Source organism: Taudactylus pleione, unplaced genomic scaffold (assembly GCF_031769625.1).
Source record: "Taudactylus pleione unplaced genomic scaffold, aTauple2 ptg000313l, whole genome shotgun sequence".
Taxonomy (NCBI): domain Eukaryota; kingdom Metazoa; phylum Chordata; class Amphibia; order Anura; family Myobatrachidae; genus Taudactylus; species Taudactylus pleione.
The window spans coordinates 4,373,584-4,385,123 of record NW_028284714.1 but is presented as its reverse complement, the minus strand read 5'-3'; the positions used below and the strand labels follow the sequence as shown (position 1 = coordinate 4,385,123).

The 11,540-nt window shown below is 37.4% G+C and overlaps 1 pseudogene; it reads right to left on the bottom strand.

Moving 5' to 3' along the window:
• Positions 1 to 11,048: 11,048 nt before the first annotated feature.
• LOC148510697 (5S ribosomal RNA) lies at positions 11,049 to 11,166 on the bottom strand (annotated as a pseudogene).
• Positions 11,167 to 11,540: the final 374 nt, after the last annotated feature.

Sequence of the window (11,540 nt, the reverse complement as noted above, 5' to 3'; positions counted from 1 at the left end):
TTCCTACAATTGACAGGAATGTAACCCCAGTAGAAATTAGTTCTTTAAAAAAATTTACGGAAAATAAAGATCTTGTGATAAAACAAGCCAACAAAGGCAGGGGAGTTGTACTATTAGACCGCGCAGTCTATGAGAAAGAAATGTATAGACTATTATTAGATGTAATTTCCTACATTAAATTAAAAGGTGATCCAACAAAGCATTTTTTTAAATGAATTAAGAAACCTATTAGATAAAGGGAAACATTTAAAACATTTTAACTGAGGAAGAATACCAGTATCTATATAATGAATTTCCGCGTATCGCAACAATATACTATTTACCAAAGATACCCAAAAATTGGGACGTACCGCCTGGACGTCCAATTCTTTTGGGTATTGATTCTTTAACTGCAAGACTATCGGAGTACGTTGATATTTTTCTAAAATCTTATGTACCTTTGTTAGAAACATATATCAAGATTTCCACACGTCTTGCAATTATTGGCCACCTTTCAGTGGGAAGAGGAATATCATTGGGGCACAATTGATGTTCAGGCTTTATATACCTCGATCCCTCATTTTAAGAGAAGAGAGAGTGTAGAGGATGTGTTGAAAGCTGATCCTGAAATGAATCCATCTGAGATTGAATTTTTAAGTGACTGTCTTGACTTTGTTTTAATACACAACTATTTTACTTTTTTAGATCTATTTTATCTTCAAACGTGTGGCAGTGCGATGGGGACCATTTGTGCACCCAGTCTTGCAAATTTATATATGGGTGAATGGGAAAAGAAGCATGTTTTTGTAAATAATCCCTTTGCTGCCAACATTATTTTATTCAAAAGTTATATAGACAATATTTTAATGGTTTGGCGGGGAACGATATATGAATTTGAAGAATTTGCGAGATATCTAAATGTTAACGACTATAACCTCAGTTTTACGTCCAACCTTCAAGATAGAGATTAAATTTCTAGACCTTGTATTAAGTGCTTATCAGTGTAAAAATTAGTGTAAAGAAATACAGATGTATACATTTTTCAAGAAGGTAGACAGTTATAGCTACTTAGACTCTCATAGCTGTCATCATAGGAAATAGAAAAAGAACTTGCTCTTTTCTCATCTAATAAGATTGAGACGTAACTGTAGTACCCTTGAAAAATTTGAGGAGCAATCGGAAGTATCTAAAAAGAGGTTTTTAGAAAAGGGTATTCTATTTTGCTTATTAATGCTGCTATAAATAAGGCAAGAGTTCTACATAGAGAACACCTACTCTCCTATCAGAAAGAGAGATATTGGGGTAGGGAAACCTAAAAAAAATTGAGAAAATTAAATGTGCCTTTATTACCCAATATAATAATTCCCATCATGAGATACAAAAGATTTTGGGGAAATATTGGCACATTATTAAAATGGACCTGATATTATCCTTCTATGTACCAGTCAGACCAGAGGTAATTTTTAAAAGAGCTAGGACCCTAAAATCATATCTGTCACTGAGTTTATTACCTAGTGTACAAGACACTGATAATAGAGGTTCCTTTCTTATGAATAAATTAGGTGGATTTTTTTCGTGTGGCAATTGCAAAGTTTGTCCACATGGTTTAAAGGGTAAAAAATCCTTTATGAGTGAAAAGGGGAAATAATTTAAAGTAAAAGATCTGATTAACTGCAACACTACCTTTGTAATTTATTTATTATGTGGCTGCGGAAAATTATATATTGGCAAGACCATAAGGTCGTTGAAAATTAGAATCTTGAAACATCTGCGAAATATAGAAAATATAATCACAGTGTTCCAAGACATTTTATACAGTGCCAAGGGAGTAACCCTGCATCCTCAAAATTTATGGGAATTGAACATATAAAGGTAGGCAAAAAGGGCGGAGATCGAGAAAATACGTTAGCTAAATGAGAGACTTTTTGGATTATTACCCTGAATACGTTATACCCTCATGGCTTTATACCAGGGAGACAGGCTTGGGACAATACCAGGCAAGTTATTAGTCTCATTCACTCCATCAATTCTACTCGAACTCCAGCCCCGGTGCTCTTCCTGGATGCTGAGAAGGCCTTTGACCAGATCTGCTGGCCCTTCATGCTTCAAACTTTGAGGGCCTTTGGCTTAGGTGGTAATTTTCTCCAGGGCATCCAGGCCCTATACACTACCCCTTTAGCTAGGGTCTCTGTAAATGGTCTTCTCTTGTCCCCTTTCCTTATAACCAATGGCACTAGACAGGGGTGTCCTTTGTCACCCCTGATCTTTGCTCTCGTCATCGAACCCCTTGCAGCACAAAATGGCCTTGACTCAGATATTAGAGGTACTTCACTTGGAAAGGCCGCATACAAAGCGTCTCTTTTTGCTGATTATGCACTCCTAACGCTAACTTCTCCCCATACATCTCTTGTGAAACGTTTTCAAGTTTTGGCTGAATACAGCTCACTTTCGGGCTATAAGATTAACGTTTCTAAAACTGAGTCTCTCGCACACAATATATCACCTAGGGCTGGAATCTCCTGCGTCACAACTATAACTTTGCCCGGCGCCCCTCTAAAATTGAATATTTAGGAGTTTATATAACAAACCGTATGACACCCTATACTCTGCGAACTCCCCCCCCAATTCTTAAAACAATTAAACTGGACCTCCTCCGACGGCGAGATCTAATAATTTTCTGGTTGGGTAGGATAGTGGCAGTTAAAATGAACCTTATGCCTAGACTACTCTACCTCTTCCAGACCCTCCCTGTTTCTGTCACTAAATCAACTTTATTGCAATTACACAGGTGGTTTGTCCAATTTGGGGGCAATGGGTTTCCTGATGGTAACCTTTATTACTATGCTACCCATTTAAGTCAGGCAATAGCTTGGTTTGCATCTTCCCAGACACCCTGGTGGGTGGAAATTGAAGCTATTTGGGATTACTGTAAATCTCATTTTAACATTACCTCCTATCCATCACCCATTACTCCTATATGGTGGAATCCAGAATTTACCCCAGGTTTCAATTTCACCCGCTTTTCTTCATGGATTAAGGGTGGGGTTAGGGTGGTATTTGATGTTTTTGATTCGGGTGGGTGCGCCTCTCTGGGTTCCTTACAGAATAAACTTGATGTATCTTCTGTCAACACTTTTGCTTATATTCAAATATGACACTTCTTTAACTCTCTCCCCATTAATTCAATTGATCGATCTCTAACATCTTATGAGTCTTTGTGTCTCTGCAATCCTCTCATGAAAGGTCTAATATCTGTCATTTATAACCTTTTACTTTATGTTAATTTACCGGATACACCAGGCCATGAACTTCAGTGGGAAAAAGATCTGGGGAGTCCAAATGATGACACACCTGTGGTGCTGGAGAGGGTATCCAAGTCTTCTATTTCCACCTTAATTAAGGAAAAATGCCTACAAGGTATGTTATAGATGGTACCTAGTACTTGCCCGTTTGCACAGAATGTATCATCTAGCCTCTGACCGATGTTGGAGAGGTTGTGGCGATATAGGTACTTACATATACATATGGTGGTCATGCCCTAAAATAGCCAATTTCTGGAATGAGGTTACCATTCTCCTTTCGGAAATTCTTAAATTACCACTGACTAAGTCTCCCTCGTCTTTCCTCCTTGGCTGTCCACTCGAGGGCCTTAGCGCGCATGCTGATAAGCTCTCTTCACATATTTTAAATGCAGCTCGATGTCTAATTGCAAGGCACTGGAAAGATATTGGCCCTCCTCCTCGCCAACAACTCATAAATAAAATCTGGCACGTGGCGGCCATGGAGAAAATATCAGCTTATCTCCACAACACCTCTCATAAGTTTCTCATAGTTTGGGGTGACTGGTTCCTATATAATAGCACCACGCCACATGGAAGCCTGCCCTCAGGCTTTTCGAACCTACTACTTTAACGATCATAATTTACTTATATTATTTATTCATTTATTTTATTTTCATTCTGGTATGGCAATTTTTAATCAGGCTTTCCCACTATACAATATAAACCTGAACACGGTCTCCTCCCTACTTCCCCTGCTCCCCCCTCCAACATATTCTTCCCCTTCTTTTTCCTTTTCCTCTTTCTCTATTTTCTCCTTCTCTCTCCTAAGTGATTCTGTTTCGCACTTATATTTTCTTAAAATCATATATTTTGTATTGTTATATCCGATCTAGTCTAATATGTGTTTTGATATATAATAGTTTTTATTTTTCTATACCATATTTTTAGGATTAGTTTGTTGATGTGTGTCAATAAGATACCATGCTATTCTGTATTTCTGTATATTCCAAATACTCTTCTCTTTGCCTATGCACATATAGTTGTACTATTTTATTTTTGTAAAATCAAAAATAAACTTGTTTAAAAAAAAAAAAAGCCGCAGCTGCGGCAATTTGCACAAATGGAATGATCAGTTTATTAAATTTATTTAAATGTTGATATTTAAGTATTTGTTTCTTATAGTAGCTAGTATATATTGTAAATTAGTATGCTAGCAATAGACACATTGTATGTAATTTATTGAATGTATGATGTTTTATTATTGTAACAGTGTAAACACCAGCACTTTTTCATGTAAACTTGTTACCTATGTGAATGATAAGTTAAAAGTTGCAGGTGCTAAAATGAAAACATCTGAAACTATTAGCCCACCAGCCCTATTTAAATGTGCTCCATTGATCACCAGCCAGCCTCTGACGCAGTCCGATGACGAAATGTGTAGGGCAGTGACTTGGTGATTCGATGATTCTGCTGAGAAGTTACCACGGAAGGAGTTCCTGGAGATGTTCGGGACACCGACCGGGTGAATACTTCCATTGTTTATGCTTGTTATACCAGCGATGGTCATAGCCGCATGTTCTGGTACACACGCTACCTCAGACTGTGTTTGAATTACAAATACATTTTATCAATTTGATGCACGATGTGGCGCCCCCCTCTCTCTGTTTTTTTTTCCAGATTGCTTCCCGAACTGGATTCAGGTATTTGATACCGGGGAAGACGCCAGCCACGGATAAAAGTGTGGCCCGTACTTTGGAAATCATATTGGTCTCATGTTGGTGCTTGGCGATCGCGCGCGCATGGACAGGTGAGTACGATGTGTGTTGATTTCTCATGCTATATTAAGCCTCATTATGCAGTACTTTCTTATGGCTGACCCTTGAAAAAGGCTATATGTGCCGAAACGGCCCGTTGGGATGGCTGATCCTCATCGCTTTATACTCTAACTGCAGCTTCCAGTTATGGATGAGTACTTTATGAAAAAAATTTTTTGATGATGGCTTTTTTATCAAATTTTTTCTATTAAATATGCTTGTTTGATACATACATGGTGGTGTGCTGGTTCCTTGGTTTATCCTGAAGGGTAAACTTTTTGGTTCTGTTGCTGGACTTATGATTACCTGGCACCCACAAATATATTTAAAAGTGTGTGCGTTCTGAAACTTGGATGTACGTTTACCAAAAATCTTTTTTGGCTTACAGTTTGCACCACAATTTTTTATGGACTGTTTTTTTGTTAGTTTTGTGAAAATAATATTTTTTTGTTTTGTTTTGTTATACTTCATTGTATTTTTTCGACATATACTTGTGTTTGTAAACATGGAGTCAGATATAGGCGACATCACTGGTACTAAACGGTTTTTGGATAAAGACATTTCCAAAATTCTTTTTGTTGATACAGACCAATTGGCATTTGATGAGGATAGCCCCAATGACATTTATCAAGATTTATTTAAACTGAAAAAAAGATTGGTGGAACTTGAACTCCATGGATTAACTCTTTCTCAGTATCATAAAGATAAATTAATACCCAGGGGCTTTAGAATAAAAAATCAACCTACAATTGGTCGCAACAACAAGGAATTTTGTCGTCAATGGTGTTTAATCCTTAACCAGTGTAGTTTCGACCTTATGATATTGGTTATACAACAAGCCAATATGGATATTGAGAATGTCAAAAAAGATATAACTATATGTGAAACTAATGGGACTGAGACATTATCCAAGGACACTAGTACAGATTGGTTGGCTAAATTAAGTGAGAATATCACTAATTTTAAAACAGATCTTTTGAGATTTAAAAAAAATAAATACAGAAAAGTGAGGGATGACTATAAAGAACTACGGGTATATCCGTGGTTATTGAACCAAAGTTCGAGAAGAGTCTGGAGAGGTGGCCAGTATGACAGAAAAAGAGTTAATACAGCTTTTTCTGATTTGGATTCACATAATTCTATGAGTGATTCGGATCACTCTTCTTCTTCTAGAGGTCTTTTTTTAGGGGAAAGTACACATACCCGGAGCAAAAACAAATTACTAAGAGACCCACAAGGAGAGGGGGCATCAAGCACAAAAAGACTTCAAGAAAAATGAAAGAAGGGCAACAGGAGATAGTCATTTTTAACTTGTCTAATTATAGATTAACAGAAGTTGAACACACTGTCTTATCAAAAGGATTATCATTTGTTCAGACCTATAGACAAACGGAGTTTAAATGGGAAACTGAATTTTATCAATTTCAGAGACAACTTAGGCTAAAAGACCATTTCAATAAATTATCTTTACATGATAGCGTCAGGACCAAGAACACTCCTTTTAGATCTAAAAGTACATTCGATCCTCCATCTAACAATGCCTCGATAGAAACATTCAGTAGACTGGTTAAAAAAGAAATGTTGCCCGTCATTAAATGTAAACATAAACATTATCAAAATCTCGATAAAAATTTAATTGAGGCTATTACTTCATTAAAAAACAATTCTGATATCATCATTCGCCCTGCCGATAAGGGCGGGGGTGTGGTAATATTAGATAAAATGTACTATATTAATGAAGCATTAAGCCAATTGGCTGATACTTCTTGTTACAAGAAATTAGACTTTGATCCAACTAATATTTATAAACGTGAAATTGATGCTATCATCCAACTTGGCTTTAACAATAATTGGCTGGATGTACCTACGGTAAAGTTTCTGATTCAAGATCACCCAATTATCCCACTCTTCTATACACTACCAAAAATACATAAATCTCCTGTGGCCCCTCCTGGTAGGCCTATAATCTCTTCGCAAGGCTCTCTTAGTCAACCCCTGTCACAATTCTGTGATTTTCATCTACAATCTGTTGTGCAAACAACACCACATTATCTTAAAGATACTACAGATTTTTTGCTCAAACTAAAACAATTTGGTAATTTACCCAAAGACTGTTTACTGGTGTCCTTGGATGTGTCCAGTCTTTACACCAATATAGAACACAAGAAGGGCTTGGAGGCGGTGAGACGTGCGGTCACTAATAACGCATGTTATAATGGTCCCCCGGTTGATTTTTTATTATTGTTAATGGAAGTTATTTTGCATAAAAATTATTTTTTATTTAACAATACTTTTTATTTACAACTTAAAGGGACTGCCATGGGGTCAAACATGGCCCCGGCTTACGCCAACTTATACATGTATATTTTTGAGACCACCCACATTACCGCTGATCCCATTTTTTCAAAATTTATTGCATGTTATTTTCGTTTCATTGATGATTTGTTTTTGATATGGACGGGTAACTCAGTGCAATTAGAATGCTTCATTGAAGGCCTTAATCAGAAGGAAACCTTGATCAAGTTCACATATAAATGGAGTTCCACCAGCATTGAATTTTTGGATGTTTTAGTTTCCATCACTGACAATAAATTGAAGACCTCATTGTTTAGGAAACCGACTGATAAAAACACGCTTCTGTGTGCCAACAGTTTTCATCCCCCTGCTCTTAAAAGGGGTCTCCCTTACTCACAACTGTTGAGGGTTGTAAGGATTACTTCCCATAATGAGGATCTTCCTATGGCACTTCAGGAAATGGGACACAAATTCATACAGAGAGGATATAATAGACGTGAAGTTAATGAAGCAATTGACAAATGCATGGTTCTTAAACGTGAGGACCTGTTAACTACTAAACCGAAAAAAGAGGTGGTAGACAGGTTATTATTTCCCATGACTTACTCATTATCTTCTGGCTTCATCCGCAAAACTGTACTAAAGTATTGGCATATTTTACAGGCCGATCCAATTATTGGGAAAGATTGTCTTCATCCCCCGTTGTTTTGCTATAGAAGCCGTAATTTAAAAGAACGTCTTGTCTACTCTGATATTAGCCCAGGGGTCAGTACTAATTCTAACTGGTTGTCCTTACAAATTGGGGCATACAAATGTGCCAAATGTGTGAATTGTCGTTATTTACTAACTGGAAACAAATTTTGTCATCCCATTACGGGCAGGACATTTCATTTGAAACATCGTATGACATGTGAAACCAAATATGTCATATATGTAATACTGTGCCCATGCAAGAAAGTGTATGTGGGTAAAACAATGCGTATGCTGAAGGAAAGAATTGGGATGCACAGATGTTCTATAAAAAAAGCCACTATTAATATTGATACTAGCACACCACCTGTGGCCAAGCATTTTTTTACTTGTGGACATATGATCAAGGACTTCAGATTTATGCCAGTGGACCATATACCACCCTCACGAAGAGGGGGTGATAGACATCGCTTATTGTTACAACGCGAATGCGAATGGATTTATAAACTTAATGCAATGTCTCCAGCTGGCCTCAATGAGGAATTACTATTTACGCCGTTTATTTGAATTATTTCTTTTTTGATGTATCGTTATATGTCCTTTATGAAAAATTTTTGGCGTCTTTGTACAAATCTTTGAGCATTATGAAGTTAGCATATATTTTTGGCTACTTTAATCTATATTATTGATGGCGTTTTCACTATTAGATATTGGCTCAATGTTATTGTTGTTTTGTTTATGATTATTCTCTTAGTTTCATGTTTATTTTTTCTATTTTTTTCGGCAATGTAGGTATGTATGTTTAACCCTTTATATATCTGATCGATATCTCTTGTTAAGCCAGAATGAGATTTTTTCTAAATTAGCTATAATGATTGGTCATATAGTTTTAATGGCTGAATAGCTCATAATGTGCTAATGTCTTTATTAATATACATTTATTTAGCTAGTAACAATTATATCCTCTGGTTATGATACACATCCCCTAGATGGATTCGATTTTGGGAACTTATACCTCATGCGTTTTTCTTGTGTTATATGTTGTCTGTTTGTGTACGTGCTGTCGTCTTGACGACCTGTTGGCTCCCCCCTGAGTGAGCCTGGACACTTCCCTTGTTTCTGTTGTTGGTAACACGGGGTTCCGGCTGACCGGATGTTGACAAACGGCGTTCGCGTCGCGTCACTTCCGGGTTGGCGGAACCTTTAGTGAGTCCTCCGGAAACAATGGTGTGCACATTGGTTCCCGGTGGGTGATGTCTCCAGGTGTTGGTGCTTGGCGATCGCGCGCGCATGGACAGGTGAGTACGATGTGTGTTGATTTCTCATGCTATATTAAGCCTCATTATGCAGTACTTTCTTATGGCTGACCCTTGAAAAAGGCTATATGTGCCGAAACGGCCCGTTGGGATGGCTGATCCTCATCGCTTTATACTCTAACTGCAGCTTCCAGTTATGGATGAGTACTTTATGAAAAAAAATTTTTGATGATGGCTTTTTTATCAAATTTTTTCTATTAAATATGCTTGTTTGATACATACATGGTGGTGTGCTGGTTCCTTGGTTTATCCTGAAGGGTAAACTTTTTGGTTCTGTTGCTATATATATATATATATATATATATACATACAAATAACAGCGGCACTCACAGGACTTGTAAAGAAGACTCTAGACTCCCATGGTCAAGTTCAACGTTTCAGTCAAACGACTTTTAACAAGAACCATAGAACAGTGAAAAAATACATACCTATATACCAGAAATACATCCCATAGTGACAAAAACATGCAGCCTGCCCAGCGTCTCCCGCCGGATCCAATGACGTCATCAAGACGGGACCCGCCTCCTAAAGATGACTCGGCTGTCGGGCGCACTGCTGTTGTAGTGATGCACCATGACAACGGAGCACACAGCTTGCGGTCATGCAGCCGATCATGTGACCTATCTCACGCGAGCCGGGATAGTAAACAAAACAGTGCGTCAGCTGCCCTAACAAAAAAGGCAGACCTGACCACAATGTAAGTGTGAACTATGTACCGTATAACCAGTGGCTGAAATGTGCTGAGTAAGCCTAATAAATATATACCTGGCAACAAAATCCGAGCAAGCGAAGACAATAAAGGTAAAAACATAAACAGTGTGTCTATCTGTTTTGGATCGGGTGCCAGGGCAGGCTGTCACAATATACAGTGCAATGATATACTTGATGTTGAGGGTGGGTGTTAATAAACTAAAACAGAAACAAGGAATAAATCAAATGAAATAAAAAATGAAATGTGTAAGAACACAAATATGATGTAGTGTGCAAGAATAAGGATGCATCTACATCTAGCTGCTGAAAAATCTGCTCTAACTTATGAATTAATGTAGCCAAAAAACATGTGGCAAATGAAATATATACTGAAAATTATACTGAAAAAATAATGTGTACTGGAGACACAAATATGCAGTCAAAGAATACAAACCAATTCTCAACCTGTGTTGCTTGAACACCTAGAGAATCTGTAACATCTGGGATGAGGTATGTGCCAATGAGAAATATCTACATGTGTTAAACATATAAAACACATACGGCACAAAGTACAAATGTACAATAAATCCAAATACATTCACATGATGTCATAAAGGCTATACAAAAAACTAATGAATAACAGGACGACAAGCTTGGAATATAAATATATGTCTCTGGATGTACACATCTGGTACCGTAACTCCACTCTGCAATGAACCTGTACGAAAAAACTAATGATGGATCAAACTCTACCAAACTGAACGAAAGTACTGTTGATGAGTCAAGCTGTGCCAAACATCCAAGACAAAAAAATGCCATAACAATGGTCGCTGTCCATGCTGTGGGAAAAAAATTGTAATTATAGATAGAAATAAAAAAATAACCTGAATGAGAGAAAATGAATAAGAATAGACTAATGAATATAAATGAAACAAGAGAAACATGATGGATGAAGCAGATGATGCCCGACTGTGGATCACAGTATGTTACAGAACCAGGTATTCCTTGGGGGTCTCCCATCCAAGTACTAAACTGGCCTACACTGCTTAGCTTCAAAGATCAGACGGTATAAGGCGTATCCAGTGTAGTATGACCGTAACAGAAATGAATACAATCCTGATAATTAGATCCTGGATCACTCCGAACATACCATCAAGAAAACAAGACATAGCAGAGAAAAAGAAATAAAAAATAGGATGTCAAGAAGAACAACAAAAGCAAAGAAACTATCATAGAAAAAAAGGCTGGACAGATGATGAACCAACGAGAGAAAAACATGAAATGGGTAATAAATGCCCAGTAAGTGATTGCAGGGTCAATAGACTCTGACGAATTACGCAAATAGTATCTCTCTCAAAAAAAACATGAGAAAGATAATTGTTCGTTCAGTCCATAGGGAGATACGGTATGCACGCTGGGCAGGCTGCATGTTTTTGTCACTATGGGATGTATTTCTGGTATATAGGTATGTATTT